This window comes from Lepus europaeus, chromosome 11 (genome assembly GCF_033115175.1).
Source record: "Lepus europaeus isolate LE1 chromosome 11, mLepTim1.pri, whole genome shotgun sequence".
NCBI lineage: Eukaryota > Metazoa > Chordata > Mammalia > Lagomorpha > Leporidae > Lepus > Lepus europaeus.
This window is the reverse complement of record NC_084837.1, coordinates 84,199,009-84,216,564: the sequence shown is the minus strand read 5'-3', so window position 1 is coordinate 84,216,564 and position 17,556 is coordinate 84,199,009. Positions and strand designations below refer to the sequence as shown.

Sequence of the window (17,556 nt, the reverse complement as noted above, 5' to 3'; positions counted from 1 at the left end):
CTCATCTGGTACCTCAATTTGAATGCTATTTTTCCATCAGAGCTCTCATTTTTTTTTTTAAAGTCATAAAAATACAACTTGCCCAAGCTACTAAGTAACTGGCAGACCCCTAGGGCCCCAAGCACTAGCATCCAAGTCCCCAAGTCACCTTCACTTCATCAGTAAACTCTCCCCAGCAACCACGCCCACTCCGGCAGGCTTTCTTTCACTCTTGCTCTGATCCCGGGATGAAATCAGCATCGCCAGCTTCCAGATTTCTGAGTCATCGGCACCACTGAAGGCCCAACCAGCAGCAGCAGCAGCAGCAGCACTGTGAACTCCAGGCAGCAAAGCCCAAATCCAGCCCTGGGAATGCAGCTGCTACACAGGGCCACCTCCTCCCCACTTCCACGACCATCATTTTCCCTAACATCTTCCCGCAGCCACGGCCACGTTGTCTACTGGGATCTGTGCAGCTGGCCCAAGGACACACTGCCAAGTGGAATCCATGGGGAGATGACTTGCTCCAGCCACACAGGGGGAGCTACTTAAGTGATCGCCTCTGCTCCCAGAAGGGAGGTGCAGGTTATTTTTATCAGTGATAGCTACTGTCCTGACTACTATGCAGTCCTGCTAAGACAACTGTTGTGTCGATAGCTTGTTTTGCAGTAGAGCCGGTGTGGAGCTCCTCCTCCTTCATTTACCAACAGCCGGAGAGGAAGAGCAAGAGCACTTCTGGGGGAAGGAGGGCAAGGCAGCCCCAGAGGCACAAGGGCAGCCATTGCATGTAATGACCTTGATCTTGTGTTTCTTCTGCTGAAAACAGACCCACGATGTACACTACCAGAATATCACTTTTTAAGGAAAAGGCACATTGAAACCAACAATTTGTATCAGAAAAATTGGTTCTGGTCCAAAAGAGGTCTACACACAGATAGGGCACGTAACAACTCAGAAGGAAGAAGCCTCTGTGGGGTGGACAGCTCAGCCGGGCTCACCCCACCGGGAATTTTATCAGCCTTTTATCATCCTGTTATCTTCCACTTCTGACACAGATGTCTGCTGAATGACAAAGGACTCTACCCTGGGGAAACGTGCTCCCAACCAACAGCAATTCTGGGTGCCTGTGAGACATGGCCACAGCAAGTGCCAAGAGAACAAGAGACAGGGGAAGCTGGGGCAAGGGGGCCAGACCCAGGCTGCCATGGGCCCCAACAAGCAGCAGCCTGCACCCACGGCAGCCTGGGCCAGTCTACACCTCACCTCTCATACAGACCTGAGCACCAATCTCTGGGCACAACAAGAACAGAGAAAGGGATGCTGCAGGGAGGGGTGGGGAAGCCCAGGGAGACCACAGGACCAGAAAGGGCTCCCTGGCAACCTCTGGGCCCGCTGGTTAGAAGACTTGGGAGCCCTGAGCATTGTCCAGAACTGGCACAGCCACTGTTTGGTTTCTTGTTTTTTTCCAGAAGGCTTTTTCTAATATTCATTTAACTTTCAAAACTTCAAAAACTCTTAAAATGAAACACTCTAGGCTAGTGACAGCTCTCATGATTGCTGAAACTATAAACTGTTTCATCTTTTGAAAGGGAAAAAAAAAGGTTTTTTTTAATTTATTTATTTGGAAAACAAAGTGAGAGAAAGAGAGAGAGAGGGAGGGAGAGAGATCGAGAGAGAGAGAGGTATCTTTCATCTACTGGTTCATTCCCCAGATACCTGTAACAGCTAGGGCTTGCCAGGCTGGGCCTGGAACTCTATCTGGGTCTCCTACATGGCTAGCAGGAACCCATGAACTTGGGCTATCACCTGCTGCCTCCCAGTATGCACATTAGCAGGAAGCTGGATGAGGCTCAGAGTAACCAGTGCTTAAACTGGCACTCCAGTGTGGGACAGAGGTATCCCAAAAGGCAGCTTAACCCACTGTGCCACAACGCCTGTTCCTGAAAGGGAAAATCCTCTGGCCTTGAAATTCCATAGAACTGCCCACAATGGGCTACAGAAAGTATTACATAAATGCTTGTTGCATTGCTCATGAATGGTGGGTGGCAGAGTGGGGAAAAACGCCCACAAACAGGGGAATAAATGGCTACATAACTTATCCTTTATTTTAAAAATATGCAGTCTTTAAATGTGGGATAGATTTATACCAGAGCTGGCATTTGACGCAGTGGGTAAGACACAGCTTGAGACCCCCACATCCTGAATCAGAGTACCTGGGTTCAAGTCCTGGTTCCATGTCTGACTCTAATTTTTTGTTAATATACCCTGGGACTCTGAAACTCACATGGGAGTCTGGGACGGAGTTGCAAGCTCCAGGCTTTGGTCTGACCCAGCCCCATATATTGTGGGCATTCAGGGGTAAACCAACAGATGGACAATCGTTCTGCCTGCTTGCCAGCCTTACAAATAAATGAAAAGCAAAACAAAAGCAACTTTCTTGCAAAGGGTCCCGAAAGCTTTACCCATAGGTACCACCTTAAAAGTATTTTTCCTTCTAGCAGAAAAGCAAATGTGAGTAACAATTTGTTCATCGTTCTTAACGCAGGCACATCTCTCTCTACAAGGCACTCCTTTGATCAGGAAACATGCATTTTTAGTTTTGTTTTCTAAAGAAGAAACATCTCTCAAATGGGGTAGACAACTGTGACTGGACATCATAACAGACACATCATTTCAGACAAGGAAACAGAATAAAATGGACCTGAACATCCCAGGCTACAGAATGGGAGTGCCAACGGGTTCTCAGCCAGAGACCAGGAGCAACATCCTCCTCTGTGGCTCCCAGGCTTACCACTCTGTGAGTGATGCTGGCTGTGAGGCTGGGAGCTTCTGAATGAGGGAAACTCACTGAGCATCGTGCCTTCAAGGCAGCAATTCAGGAAATACCGGGATGCTATTTAGCATTGCATCTGCAGGGGCAAAGGGCTTTGTGTCTGTCTCTGGGAAGCTGAATATTTATTAATTTTTTTTTCTTAAAAAGGAAGGAAGGAGGGAGGGAGGGAGGGAGGAAAGAAGGGAAGGAGGGAGGGAAGAAACAAACTAGTGCATCCTAGCACAATGGGGGGGGGGGGGGCAGTCCCCAGTCTGGCAACTCTGAGGCAGGTCCCAGAACCCTAACTTGGGACCCAAAGGCTAGAAAAACTGACAGGGATCATCAGGGTGATGATTAACATGATGGGGAAGCAGTCTTCCAGTTGTAAAAATATTTTTCCTTCCTTTGCTTATTTTTTAAAAATTTCAACAGGTTGTAAGTTCCTTTTTTAACTCTGTTAATAAGACATTTTAAAGAAACAAACCCATCGACTCTGGGTTATACAAGAATGTCCATTTGTTTACTCATCTAACATCTTCTACCTGTTCTTTCCCATCACCTCAGATAATTAGAGACCCCAGAAAGGTGTTCACTTCTGAAATCCACAAAAGACAAAGAAACACACACCACCTATTTTCTTTTTTAAAGACTTATTTTTTTGAAAGGCAGAGAGAGTGAGTCAGAGACAAATCTTTTATTCTCTGGTTCACTCCCCAGATGGTTTCAATCATCAAGGCTAGACCAGGCCCAAGCTAGTAGCCAAGAACTTCATCCAGGTCTCCCACAAGCATGTGGGCCTTCATCTGTTGCCTTCCCAGGTGCATTAACAGGAAGCTGGAGGGTAAGAGGAGCAGGTGGAACTGAATCCGGCACCATGATCTGAGATGCTGGCATTGCAAGCAGTGTCTTCACCCAATGTGCCATATGCCAGTCCCCACCATCGGGTTTTCATTTGTAGGCTTGTAATTACAGGAGACCAACCTGACCATCATTACTACTCTTAGGTTTGCAGGGCCTGTTCATTCACAGTCCTTCAGAGAGGCTGCCTTTCGGTAAGCAAACGGGAGAAAGAAATTATTTTGATGCATTCATTTCATAAATGTTTTATGGAGCTGGAGCTCCAGAGCCGGACCATGGATCCCAAGATGGAGGCAGTGCTATCCCAGCCCTCAGGGGCCTCACTGTCTAGAAACAGAGAACTTGGCTTAGGACAACAAAAGAAAAGCTCAGACACAAGACACAAGTGGAAGGGACACTTGAGCAGTCCTTGAAGGAGAACCAGCCAGGGTAAGTACTCTAAGTCTAAGAGCTTTTGTCTAAAACAACCCTACAATGTAATCTTCTCCCTATGCACTGTGGAGCAGATGGACTCACAAACTGGGGCTGCCACTCACAGGTGCCCATATGAGCAACTGAGCCCAGAGAAGTGCACACGTGATAACATGAAGTTATCACACCAGAGCCGGGATTTGCTGCTTAGGAGCACTGAACTGGATGGAAAAGTCAGCCTAACCTTCTAAGGCTGAAGAAGCAAGAAGCAGCTGCTTTGAGGATTGAATTCCAGGCCATCGCTAGAGGTATCCCAACATACCAGAGGCAGGTACAGGCATGGACTTGGTAGCAGAGAGGGCACACAACAGCATTAAGCCTGTTTCCCATCTGTCATGGCAAAACCATCAGGGCAGGAGGGCACACTTCACTACAGCAGCCCGCCTGAGAGGGTAAGAGGAAGAAAACAAATAACCTGTGCTGTAAATAATCAGCTACCCAGTCTTGCCACCAGCAGTAAAATACAATTTCTAGACAAGATCCAAGAAGTAAAGGCCAAAAAAAATCCCCCACTGTGGGACTGGGGGCCAGTTCCTTCACCCCTGGGCCTCCGCCTGTCCCCACACAACAGCTGTGGCACCTGCCTCCTGGGCTGCCGGGAGGGTTAAGCCACAGGGCACCACGCATAGCCTAGGACTCTGCAAGTGCTCTGTCAACAGCCGTTAGAATTGTTGAGCACTCAAGTGGAGAATCAATTTAACTGCTGGGGAAAGTGGATCTTAGAAAGATCTGGGCTGTGGCCTGACCACGCTGAGCCTGCAGCAACACTCTGCCGCTCACAGCATAGCCTGGGGCCAAGCCACTGCCAGACTCAAGACTGAGCCCCTCACAGCAGTGCCCTGAGCCCCTCCCGCTGTTCCCCTCAGACCCTCGCTCCACCGCGGTCACTTCATAGCTTCCATCGTGGTCTCTCTTCTCAACACCCAACAGCAAGTGCCAAGGGAGCCTGCCTGATACAGCTGTTCTTAATAACAAAACACCATGAACAGAGGAGGCATTTGGCACAGCATTTAAGACACTGATGGGGAGCCAGCACTGTGGCACAGCGTATCAAGCCACCGCCTGTGACGACACTGTTGGATTTGTAGATCAGACCACGCAGCCTCATGGGGCTGAAAGGCCAGCTGAAATCCCACTGAGTCTCTGGTGGTTTCACATGGCCCCCACCCCCTAACCCCCCAAGGCAGCTCAGGGAGTCACAACCAAAGACAAGGCTTATAGGCATCACCATGAACCAAGGGTTCTCTAAACCCGCAGCAGGAACATCACCAGGGCTTGTTAGCTGTGTAGAACACAAGGCCCCAAACAGTTACTGGGTCAGGAACCTGTGTTCTTATTAACAAGATATCTGGGCCACATGGCCTTGGTGTTTAGAACAAAGCAAACTACCCAGGGAGGGTTGTGATCCTGGAGCAGGGACAGTTGCCAGTTTGGCAACCCTAAGGCAGGTCTCATTCTTTCTTCAGGGACTGGAAGTCCCATGACAGCACAATCCATAGGCACTGGCACACAGCAAATGTTCAATAAATACCTGTGGAACGGATCGATGACCCTCTACTAACCCAAGAGAGATGAGAGCAAGGATCCGAGAGACACACAGAGAGATGAATTGATGTCTGGGAGTGGGGGAGACATTTAAATAAAGTCATCAGGTAAGGCCTGGGGATAGGGGGCGGATCAGGACCATACGTGACAGGAGGTAGGTGCCAGGGAAGAGGATGTGGGCTGCAGAAAATGGAACATGCTTGTGTCCCCATGATGAAAGCATCTATCCCACAGCCCCGTGTAGAAAGACCAGTACAGCTGGAGTAGCATCCAAGAGGAGCATGGACAAGGCCAGAAACAGGGCAGCCAAGACTCACGGGTTTGGCCCTCGTAGCGGATCAAAGAAGCTACAAAGAGGCAGAGTGAGAAAGCCCCACCCATGTCCATTATGACCACTGTGGGACACAGAAAGGCCAAGTCTGGAGCCATCTCTAAGGCTCCCGGGGCCAGCTGTGAGATGGGCAGGTTGTGGAAGGAAGCAGTCCATCACAGAACTGGCTGGACCCCATACCCACTGACCACAACCTCCCCAGCGCTGAGATTCTACAACCGAGAACCGCTTGCCAAGTACAATCACAGAGATCACTCACGGTTTTCAGCAAGTTGATCCGGGCACTTGCGGGCAGCCAAGCGTGCGAGAGGCCGGGAGCCCAGTCCAGATGTCACCCTGCAGCAGTGCACTGGCAGAGAAGACAAAAATGACACACGTCAGTGCAGGCGGTCATGTTAGCAGGTAAGCAACATTCTCCTGGCAGTGAACGACACGGGCGGGGTGGCAATTTTAGATAGGCCCCAAAGAGAAAACGACACTGTGCACCAACATGGCCAGCAACCCCTCTGTCTCTCATACTGGGAAAGGCTCCGTCCTGTCCCGTGGCTCCAGAGCAGCCTCCCTCAGACCCCATCTGCAGTGTCCAGTGATGGGGCCACAAGGGGACCCTGGAAATCTTCGGGTCCAAGCTTCTCTTCTTACAGATGAGGAAAGACCAAATGCAGAAAGCACACTTGCAGGAGGCAAGTATGGCAACGCTGAGAGTGGAACGGCAGAGTCAAATCTATAAAGTTCCAACTCTATCTGTAAACTAGCTTTCTAGTAAAACTCAGCTTCTAAGTAAATGTTATTCTTATTGGGTCTGGCTCTTAATGGAAGAGGAGACAGGAGGGACTGCCGTTCCAAATCCCAGCACTTCCCCCAGCTCTCCCTCTCTAATCCCAACAGACTTGTACCACTCAAACTCCTGGTTTTCTTCAAAAAGTTCAAGGAAAAACAGACCTGCTTGTGTTGGAGCAGCAGAAGAAAATCCAAAAACTTTGGAGGGAACACTGAAGATCTTAAAAACAAAAAACAAACAAACAAACAAAAAAACACCTGAGTTTCTAAGAAGCCAAGAACAATGCAGGGGCCGGCGCTGCAGCATAGCAGTTGGGGACACCGCCTGCAGTGCCGGTATCCCATGTGGGCACCAGTTTGAGTCCTGGCTGCTCCACTTCCGATCCAGCTCTCTGCTATGACTTGGGAAAGCAGTGGAGGATGGCCCAAATCCTTGGGTCTCTGCACCAGTGTGGGAGACCTGGAAGTAGCTCCTGATTCCTGGCTTCAGATCGTGAGAGCTCCGGCCATTGCAGCCAGTTGGGGAGTGAACCAGTGGATGGTAGACCTCTCTCTCTCTCTCTCTCTCTCTCTCTCTGCCTCTCCTTCTCTCTCTGTGTAACTCTTTCAGATAAATAAATAAATCTTAGAAAAAAAAAATGCAGTATGAGACAGAAAGCACCTTTTCCATAGATGAGGCGTGCAGCACTGAGCGACTAGAACCAGAGCCAACTACAGCAATGAGTGAATTTCAAAAGTGCATGGGCTAAAACTCATATCAGAGTTTCACTTTGGTGAATATGAAATGCATGATCAAAATGCAATTTTCTAGGAAATGAGGCATCTGGTTATGTTTCCTTTTTAAATTAATCTTTACCTGTTTATTTTAACATAAGCATCTAAGTAGTTGCCTCCTCCTCCTGGGTTCTAGTCCTAGCTGCCCCCAACAAATCAATCAATGCAGCCTCCATCGGATTTCACCTGACCTTGCAGGTCCTGAATTGCCTCACCTGTTCAAGGAGGAGTGTGCAGGGGATAGAACTCAGGGGTCCTTCACCTCACAAAACTCTCAAACACCCTCACCCTTTTGGAACCCCACTGAAAATACTTCGCAGTACGTGAGCCCATGCAAAGTATAATGGTGTGCCTACCCTGAGGAAGTGAATGCCAGTCATTACACAGTTAAGTGACCATTATCTTGCAGGCAGTAACTACTGAATCGGTGTAGCAACGGCTGATTCTGCCTCTCAGCCTGCCCCCACCCTCACGAAATGGGTATTTGGATCTGTGTTCCCAAAGGTCCGGCATTATTTATAAGGCAAAAGTTAGGGTTTCTTTTACACAAAGCAGGGTTTAGGCAGTGAGGTCATTTGTTTTGAAACTACAGCAACCACTCCAGTTGCTTTCCCCCTCTATTTCAGCAGTCTAGTTGCTCTGGGTCAAGGAAGGAAGATGAAGCCTTCAGAGAAAACACAAGGCTACAGGCCACCAGCAGCAGTCAAGGATGCTACACGGACAAGTGCAGATCTCACTTACTGTTCACAGCCCTTTCAACAGTCAGGCACTCTCATGAGTAGGAAACCCATCAAGACTCACACAGGCAAATCAAACTCATTTCAAGAAACCGTCAACATCCCCAGGGTCTTTTAAAAACAAACTCCTCTACCATAACGTCCGCATTACCCCTCACTCTCATCAAGCGGGAAAGGGGACAAAGGGGGTCACGGACCCTTTCACCCTAAATGAGTACAGAGCAACAGTTGTGCACTCAGGGTCAAGGGGGTCACCAGCCCCCTGAAATTCCCCCTCTTTCGTGGGGATTAAAGACTCATGCTACGTTAACACGTTATAAGGAGCCCTCTTTTCTATTGTTTAAATAGAAAGGCAGAGAAAGATGGACACACACATAGCGATCGCCCATCTGCTGCTTTGCTCCCCCAAATGCCCACGACAGCCAAGGCTAACTCAGGCTGAAACCAGGAGTCAGAAACTCAATCTGGGTCTTTCACAAGAGTGGCAAGGACTCAAGTCCTTGAACTGTCACCTCCTGCTTCCAGGGTGTGCATTAGCAGGAATGCAAGAACCAAGAATGGAAGCAGGACTCAAACCCAGGCACTCTGACAGGTGAGGGGTGTGCCTCAATGGCTACGCCAAACACCTAACCTACTTTAATTCTCTGTGATTTCCCAGGACCCCTTTGTAAAAGGAGCTGTGAATGACAGCCCCACCTCCAAAGGGTCACCTATGAGCAGGGCCCAGCGAGGACATTAGCCTCTTGCAGCACACACGATAGCCTAGCATGCCTTCCTGCTCCAAGGCACACAGCTGCTCAAGTCTCTGCTTCAGGATCCCTCGCTCCACGGTTTCAAAAGGGGCCTCCCCTGACACAGCCACGTTTGGGCTTAGTACTCAATTTTTCATGATAAACAAAAGCACATGTTGCTCTGGAATGCACACTTCGGGTAGGGACATTAAGAAAAGCAAAGTCAGTTAAAACACAAAGCTCAGATTCTTGTCACCTCTGAGGGGCTGGGGAGGACATGTAAGGTCTCTGTAATCTGGCTGTAGGCTCCCCGGGTGTTCATAGACCCTGATACCTTCACATTTCATCTGTGAGCCACTAAGCATACCACAATAAAGCCTTCTTCTGAAAAATGCAGATTAGTGTCAGTGACAGGGACCTGAGGAGGTACTCCCAGGCTCAGTTTAAGACACACTGGTCCTTGTCAGTTGGAACCCTGGCCACAGCACACCCTCTATAAATACATCCTCATTTTTACAGGCCCACGCCCTGGACGCTCCTGTGCTCTGGGCTAATGCCAAGCCGACCTTTCCGAGGCTGCCCGTCTGGCTGGGGAAAACCAGTGTTTGGTTTCTGCTCACCCAGTGGTCTTTCTTCTGACTCACTCTGCAGGGCTATTTCGTGTGGCACATTCCAATATCAGGAACAACCTCACTGAGTCACTCTGAACAGCTGTAAAGGGATCCAGACACTGCCACAGAGGTGGGAAGAACCTTGGGCCACCTTCTTGCTGAATACAGAGGCCTGACCTCCTTCAAGGGGCTCTCACCATCAGCCTCCTCTTGAGAGTGCAGCTCAGTCAACAAGTGTGAAGTCACCCCTGTGACTCCACCAGTGTGTCTCAATTCCCAACTCTCCCCATACTAACCCATATTACCTTGATCAAATAAGGAAAGCATGCTCCTTTCCTAATAATTTGTGCAAAGCCATTTAAAAAAAAAAACTTCTGTAATATTAATAGGAGACAAAACTATCGTTTTGATTTTTTAGTCACAGTCTTGTTCTCCTATAACAAACTACCTAAGACTGGGTAATTCACCAAGCATGGGTTTCTGTGAAGTACAAGGTTGGGAGATGTGTATCTGGCGAGGGTTTGCTTGCTGCACCGTCCCTTGACAGAAGGTGCAAGGGCAAGAGAAGCAGAGAGCAAGAGAACAAGACAGAGCCTGACTTGCATTTGTAACAGAACCCCTTCTGGCACTAACCAACCTACTCTCCCAACAATGACATTAATCCACACAGGGGCTGTGTCCTCATGACTTCAACACTGCTTCTTAGGCCCCACGTCTCAACACCGATGCCTGGCGTATTAAGGTTGCGACATGTGAACTTTGGGGGATACATTCAAACCACAGAAGTTACAACAGCCCAGGACTGACCGCAGAGCACCCAACAACACCAGTTTTGCATGGCCTATACCTGTACCCAGTGCAGGAATCAAGGGCAGAAGCATGCCCTATTGAAGGGAATATTTCAGTTCCTTAATTCCTACTTGGAGTTGTCTCTCTATAAGTCTGCAATTTAAAGAAGCAAAAGCCAAATTCAGAACAGAGAGCCCACTCTCTAGGATGTCACCGTTATCAAAAGGAAAACATCCCACCAGATTCTGCTATGACCCCAAGACACACATGGCTCACGCACGACCCCATGTTCGATCACAGATACCCACTGCACGTCCTGCTTTCTCCCTCAGGGACTCACAATAGCTTGTCAGGGAAAGCCCGAGTTAGAGCTCGGGAAGAGTAAATGCCTGCCAATTCCAGAAAGACAACGAGTTTTTGAGTTTCAGCTAACGCGAGACCACCACCATCTCATGCCCCTTTGCCAGGGAGCCTGCCCACAAGTGGGGTCCTTTTCAAACTTGAGAGCTCACTCACAGACACGGTCCCCATTTCCACCCTAGGGGACCCACGCAGGAGGATGGCCAGGCCAAAAGCAGATTCCAGAGGCAGTTCTTTGATGTTTAACCCAAATCCAGCCCTGAGCTCCCCAGCCAAAGAGGGGGCTGGCACTCACAGTGAGGAGTGAGACACTGGCACGTCCCCAGGCATTAGTCACTACCTCCAACAGGGAGTTCCTCTCCATTAACGGCCTGGGCCAGGACTGAAAGTGGACCTTCCGATAATACTACCGAGCATCTCCAGGGCACTAGACTATACTCAGCCTACGTTTCTACTGACTCATTCTAGCAGGCCCCTCATGTGCTTCATGGAACAGAGGAGGGAAAAGACACACTCCAAGCCTCCTGACAGCTCTGCCACCAATACAATCAACCAGTAGCCGTAAGAGTGTCCTGGACAATGGGGTGATGGAAAGGGCACATGGCCCTACAGGGGAGTGGAATGCAGGGGTATGTTGCCCATTCCCTTTATTACAAGCCTATGTGTCAGGCAATGCGCTAAGTACTGGGAGACCAAGAATGAGGTATCTTTGAAGACCAATAAGTTCTGCAGACACCTGCCCACCCACCATAGTATCTGGACTCCTGGTATCCTTGCAGAGAGGATGTACCAAGATAAAAACAATCCTAGAGCCTCTCTATAATTTTTTTTAAAATCACAAAAAGCAATCAAAGACGTTATTAATTTATTCTAGAGGCAAACTAGACCCATATGGATGAAGGGTCCCCAGAGTAATTTCCACAACCCAGTAAAACATCCTCTCTTCTGTTTCGAATAGGTGTGGAGGTAGGGGTGGGGTGGAAAAGCCTACATCTTTCCCATGCGCACAGGCCACACTGTTGGAAAGCAGCCTCAGGTCCCACATGAAGATGCTCCTGCACGCCCCCACATCTTCTGCAGATGATGGCCACCTCCGGCGCCTGCTATACAGCTCTCCTCCAACTCCCCTTGCAGAGGGGCTGCCACTGCATACCTCACCCTGTGCTAGAAGCTTCTATCCTCTGCCTCTCCCAACCAGAAGTTACTGAAGGGTCAAACAAGAATTCCCCTCCCTGGCACAGTGGGTAAAGCTGCCACCTGCAATACCAGGATCCCATATGGGTGCCGGTTCAAGTCCTGGCTGCTCCACTTCCAATCCAGCTCCCTGCAAATGGCCTGGGAAAAGCAGTGGAAGATGGCCCAAGTACTTGGGCCCCTGTATCAGCATGGGAGACCTGGATGAAGGTCCTAGCTTCAGCTGGCAAAGCTCTAGCTGTTGCAGCCATTTGGGGAGTGAACCAGCAGATATAAGATCTCTCTGAGTGTCTTTCCCTCTCTCTAACTCTAACTTTCATATCTTTCAAATAAATAAATATTTTGTTAAAAAAAAAAAAAAAAAACCACTCTTCCCTGACCCACCTCCCCTTGGAGTACCTTCAGGGTGCCTGGCACCCAGGAGATTGGTGATAAGGACAAAAAGGTTGCAAAGAGGGGGAAGGCGGTTTTTTAATAGAGGACTTGGCAGGGAGCTGGGATGAGTCATCACTGCTGGGGAGGGAGTGGAAAGGGTGTGAGCGGACCTTCTCCCCAGAGTCCAGCAGGATTCAGTGACTCCACAGAGCTAAACACTCTGCACTGTAATAAAGACACAGAAAAAAAATCAACAGCCCCCAGCACCCCCATCAGTTGGTTGGACAGCAGTGGAAAGATAAGGAACAGACAGACGGGCAGGCGCTGCTTTCTTGCCCTGCCTGCAGGCCTGCCTCTTCCGCCTCCTCTCTCCTTCCCTCCGGTGCCTGACAATCTCCACAGCACTCAGGATGAAGTTCAAGTTTCCTCCCTTGGGAATGACAGCCCTCATGCTTAGCAGCTCATCCCATTCCCCTGACTCAGGTCTTGTTCCTATCTTTCTCACAGTCACATACGCACCCCACCAATCAGCACCAACCACAGGGCCTCAGGGGTCTGGGACTCTCCTCACCAACCACCACCTGCTTCTTCCTCACTCCCTTGGGGCAGGCTATGCCTCCCAGGAAAGGCCTCTCCAACCCCATGCCCCAGATGGAAATTGATTTCCCCCCAAAACCCAGATCCCGTACCCCAGCCTCCCAATCTGACCTACTGTGAACAATCTCACACTGTGGGCCTTTTCTCTGCACCACATGGAGTTCCCAGCAGACAAGGATACCTTCACCTTTGTACCCTATACAGCATCCAAGGTAAACTTAAGCAAACAAGATTCAAATGCCTATGAACTTCTTGTGGTCATGGTGTTCAAAGTGTTTGTGGGTGGCTTTCAGAGAGCCAGCTCCAGAACTTCACCAAATACACAAGCAGTGTGAACAAGGGGTTAGGTTGTATTTGCACACGGCACTTACACAAAGGATTCAACTGCGTGGGTCCATTCCATCAGGTTCCATTTCCCAATGCTGAACAACTAAACTTTCTCTGCCAACTCCAGGGTTCCTCTGGGACCAACCCCAGAAATCTGGATTTCAGAACACACAGGGAATACTTTTCTTTATGAAAAATAGCCTCTGGGTGAGCAACACTGTGAAAGCAACTGCATTTTCCAATCTACTCAAAAGCTATAGATTTCTTTGAGACAGGACCAACACACACGCTGTTTCTTCTGACTCATTGGGCTTACTGCCTGGTCGAAAATTTAGATAGTGCTTAGGTCAGAAAATGCATTTACCAGTCTCTCAGATGGGAAGTCTGCTTCCATGCTCCAAATAAAATAAGGAAGCAATATCTGACCCCAGTCAAGAAGCCTCTGGAATCTTTTTTCCACAACGCACAAATGTTTCTCATTTGGGCCAAGCTCTGTTTCAATTACACGCCAAGGACAGACAAAGAAAGAAAAAGAAAAAAAAAACCCACTACCACCTACTCCTGCTTGCATGAAAGCCCTGTAAATTATCTTCATTACGTCATACGATGGAGTCGTCTCACACAGCATAATTGTCGGCAAATGGCTACAGCCGCTGTTTTCTGGACAGTTCTGTACTCAGAGGTGTTCTTTTGCTTCTCTGCCAGATCCAGGCCTTAGTCCTCTCAAGACAATGGCGCAAGGATGAGTTTCCTGTCTGAAGCCTCCGACATTCATTGCTAAACAGTCATCATGAATGTCAACATCAAAAGACAATTTCTTGGTAACATTCAAAAATTTCAAACCAAAACCGACTTCGTGGTATGACTAAACATCCCAACTTTCCCCAGCTAAGTCAATCCCAGCTCTGATGGATGTCAGGAGCTGTAACTCTCACCTTTACCCCATATATGAAACCCTATCATCACTCTGTTAGAGGTATTTCAAAGCAAGTTCAAGGGCAGACACTATGGCATAGAAAGTTAAGTCTCCACCTACAATGCCAGCATACCAAATGGGTGCCAGTTTGAGTCCCGGCTGCTCCACTTGCAGTCCAGCTCCCTGCTCACGTACCTGGGAAAGCAGCAGAAGATGACCCAAGTGCTTGGGCCCCTGCACCCATGTGGGAGACCTGGATGAAGCTCCTGGCTCCTGGTTTCAGCCTGGCCCAGTCTCGGCCATTATAGCCATTTGGGGAGTGAACCAGGGGATGAAGATCCCTCTATCTCTCCTCTCCTCTCTCTCTCTCTCTCTCCCTCTCTCCCCGCCCCCTGTGTATCTCTGCCTTTCAAATAAACAAACAAATCTTAAAAAAAAAAAAAAGTTCAATAATCACAATACCCCATTGGCATGCTTCCTAGATCAGATCAGCTCCTAGGTAACCATGCGGAAGCCTTCAGCATCCAACAACAAAACTAGGTCCATTCTGTTTTCTGTTTGGGTCAAGGGCTCACACTCGAGAAAGGAAGCCAACAGCTTTCTAATTTACAACAAAAGATGGGATGGAAAACTCAGGGGCATGGATTCTTGAAGTCTAGACAAGCTCTATTGTCCATTCTTCCTCGGGCCTCTCTGATGATGGATGGGCAACTTATCCAACACTGCACACCAAAGATTCAGTGTCTTTTCTGTTCCAATCAGAAATTCCAGACACAAAAGGTACCTGGAGATCCCCCAGCCCAGTGATTATCAAATCTTCCAGCCAGAATTCTACAGAAAGCCAAAGGGAATAATGGGCCACACGGGTTTGCAGCAGGCAGGAGGTTGCCTTCTTTTATGAAGTTACATGTCCTAGCTTAAAAGTGCCACGCAAACTTTACATGAATATGGGCACATACACTTTCACATGAAAGTAACTCTTCCTCTTCCCAGTTCCCTGAGTAAAATGAAGACTCCAGTAAGACACCTTAGGTTTATCTGTGGTCTTGCAAATGCAGGCTCACTGCTCAGCGTTACACCACGATCTGGCAAGCAGCAATTACGTCTCTGTTCTTCCTCCTCCAAACAAGGAGCCTACTACCCAAATATGTTCAGTGACCACAGCAAGAGAGTTGGAGACAGGCGCAGGTCCAGAACTCAAGCCTCTGCCTTCCGGTCTGAGGCTCTTGGCTCGCTGGCATCCAGTACAATTCACAACCACTCACCTCAAGGCCATGGTCATTTTTAAAGTCTGTCCACACATCTGCTCTTTCCCGAGTCAGGTTGAAGTTGGTCAGCAGCTCCTCCCCCAGATTGGACCCAAGGTTCACAAAACAGGGACCTGATTCCTCACTGACCTGGACCATTGTGACTTCTCTCCCACCCACCATGGACACTGTCCCCATTCATTCCCATGTGCAAAAACCAGAAGTTCCAAGCTGCCTGGTAGAGATGAGTTAACTGAGTCAGTATCATGAACGAGGACAATCTGAAAATAAAAACTACAAGAGCCAACACTACTCCAGTGACAGCAGTATCAGAATAATGTTCAGAACTGTGCTGACCACTCCCTTAAAACGGCCTCTCAGCTCCTGGTAATCACTCTAAGAACAGTAATAAGCACTAAAGATCTTAGCTGCATATTGCACATTCCAAAGCGAGAGAGGCAAGGAGGCCATGCCAACAAAAAAAAAGCTGGGTTTAGGACTCCAAGAGGCACCATCTACATCTAAAGCAGTTGTCAACAGGAGCCATGTTGACTCCAAAGGAACACTTGGCATTACATGGAGACATTTTTGCTGTCACAACTGAAGCAGGGTGCAGGGTAGAGGCTAGGGAAGTGGCTGAGCATCCTACAGGTGCAGGTACTGTGGCATAAGAGCTGAAGCCACAACTTGGGACACCCGAAGCCCCTATGGGGTAGAGGTTTGAGTCCTGGTTCTTCTGTTTCCAATCCAGATTCCAGCTAACACACCTGGAAGGCTCAAGATGATGGCTCAAGTGCCTGGGTACCTGCCATCTATGTGGGGGACCCAGATGGAGTTCCAGCCCCCTGGCTTTGACCTGCACCCAGCACTTGCTGTTGTGGGTATTTGAGGAGTTAATCAGTGGATAGAAGCTCTTTCTGTCTCTCCCCTCCTCTCTCTCTTTCTCTCTCTCTCTCTGTCTCTGTCTCTCCGTGTCTCTCTCTCTCTCTGGCTTTCAAGTAGAAGAAACTAGATACTTAAACATCCTACAGTGCACATGACAGCTCCCACAATAAAGAATTATCCAGCCCAAAATGTTGATGGTGCCCAGGGTATGAAACCCTTATACCTAACATGCAGGAAGCAGGAACAGGTCTCAAGCAAAATCATGTGTCTTGATTCTCCACCCAGTAGCCTGCTTGGTTTAAGGTGCCCCTGGACCTTCTTGACCATGGCTTCACTGTCACTACAGAGGCTGGCCTGCATGGGGGTGGGGGTGCAATCCCTCGACTGGGTCCAGCTCTTCATTCTCAAAGCTGTCCAGAACAGTGCTTCTCCAAGGCCTAGAGCCAGCATCTCCCACTTTAACATTGCTGCTGGGGGCAGGGAGGATGGGAATCCCAGCAGCTCTCTCAAAGCCCCATCACTCTTCTGTCATAAAGAGGAAGAAAGCAGGGCCAGCACTGTGGCATAGTGGATTAAGCCTTTGCCTGCGGCCCCCACATCACATATGGATGCCAGTTCAAGTCCTGGCTGCTCCTCTTATGATCCAGCTCACTGCTAATGGCCTGGGAAGGTAGTAGAAGATGGCTCAAGTGCTTAGGGACCCTGTACCCATGTGGGAGAACCAGAAGAAGCTCTTGGCTTCAGATCGGCCCAGTTCTGGCCACCGTGGCCATTTGGGGAATGAACCAGCAGATAGAAGACCTCTCTGTCTCTCCCTTTTTCTGTCTATAACTCTGCCTCTCAAAATGAATAAATAAATCTTTCTTTAAAATAAGTAAGTAAAAACAGACAAAAAAAGGAGCAAAGCTCAAAGTAGCTTGTTTTTCCACAACACCAGCCCCTGAAACAGCCCCCAAGAACCTCAGAAATTAAACAGAAAGTTCCTGCCTCCCTGATCTCCTTCTGGCACTCAAACCCTAGGATTCTCTGCAATAAATGAAGCAAGCCGACATCAAGCCTTCTCAAGGGACAACAGTCAATCCCAGCACAACATGGCTGACAGAGAAGCTTCATCCCCAATGCCATGTTCTGCTTTCCAAAAACGCACAAGCAGGGAAGAAGAAGAAAAACAACAAGAAGAACAGCTTTACAATAAAAGTAAAATAAAATAGCATGGCTGTAGCAGCATTCAACATGC

At 48.8% G+C, this 17,556-nt stretch overlaps 1 protein-coding gene across 4 annotated transcripts in view; it reads right to left on the bottom strand.

Annotated features, from left to right (window-relative positions):
- TLN2 (talin 2) overlaps nucleotides 1-17,556 on the bottom strand; it is a 481,872-nt gene that overhangs the window by 388,910 nt on the left and 75,406 nt on the right. For all 4 annotated transcript variants that reach the window (XM_062206051.1, XM_062206049.1, XM_062206053.1 and 1 more), the window contains exon 2: nucleotides 6,256-6,345. The gene's annotated coding sequence lies outside the window, so the exon portion shown is untranslated. The remainder of the gene's footprint in view (nucleotides 1-6,255; nucleotides 6,346-17,556) is intronic.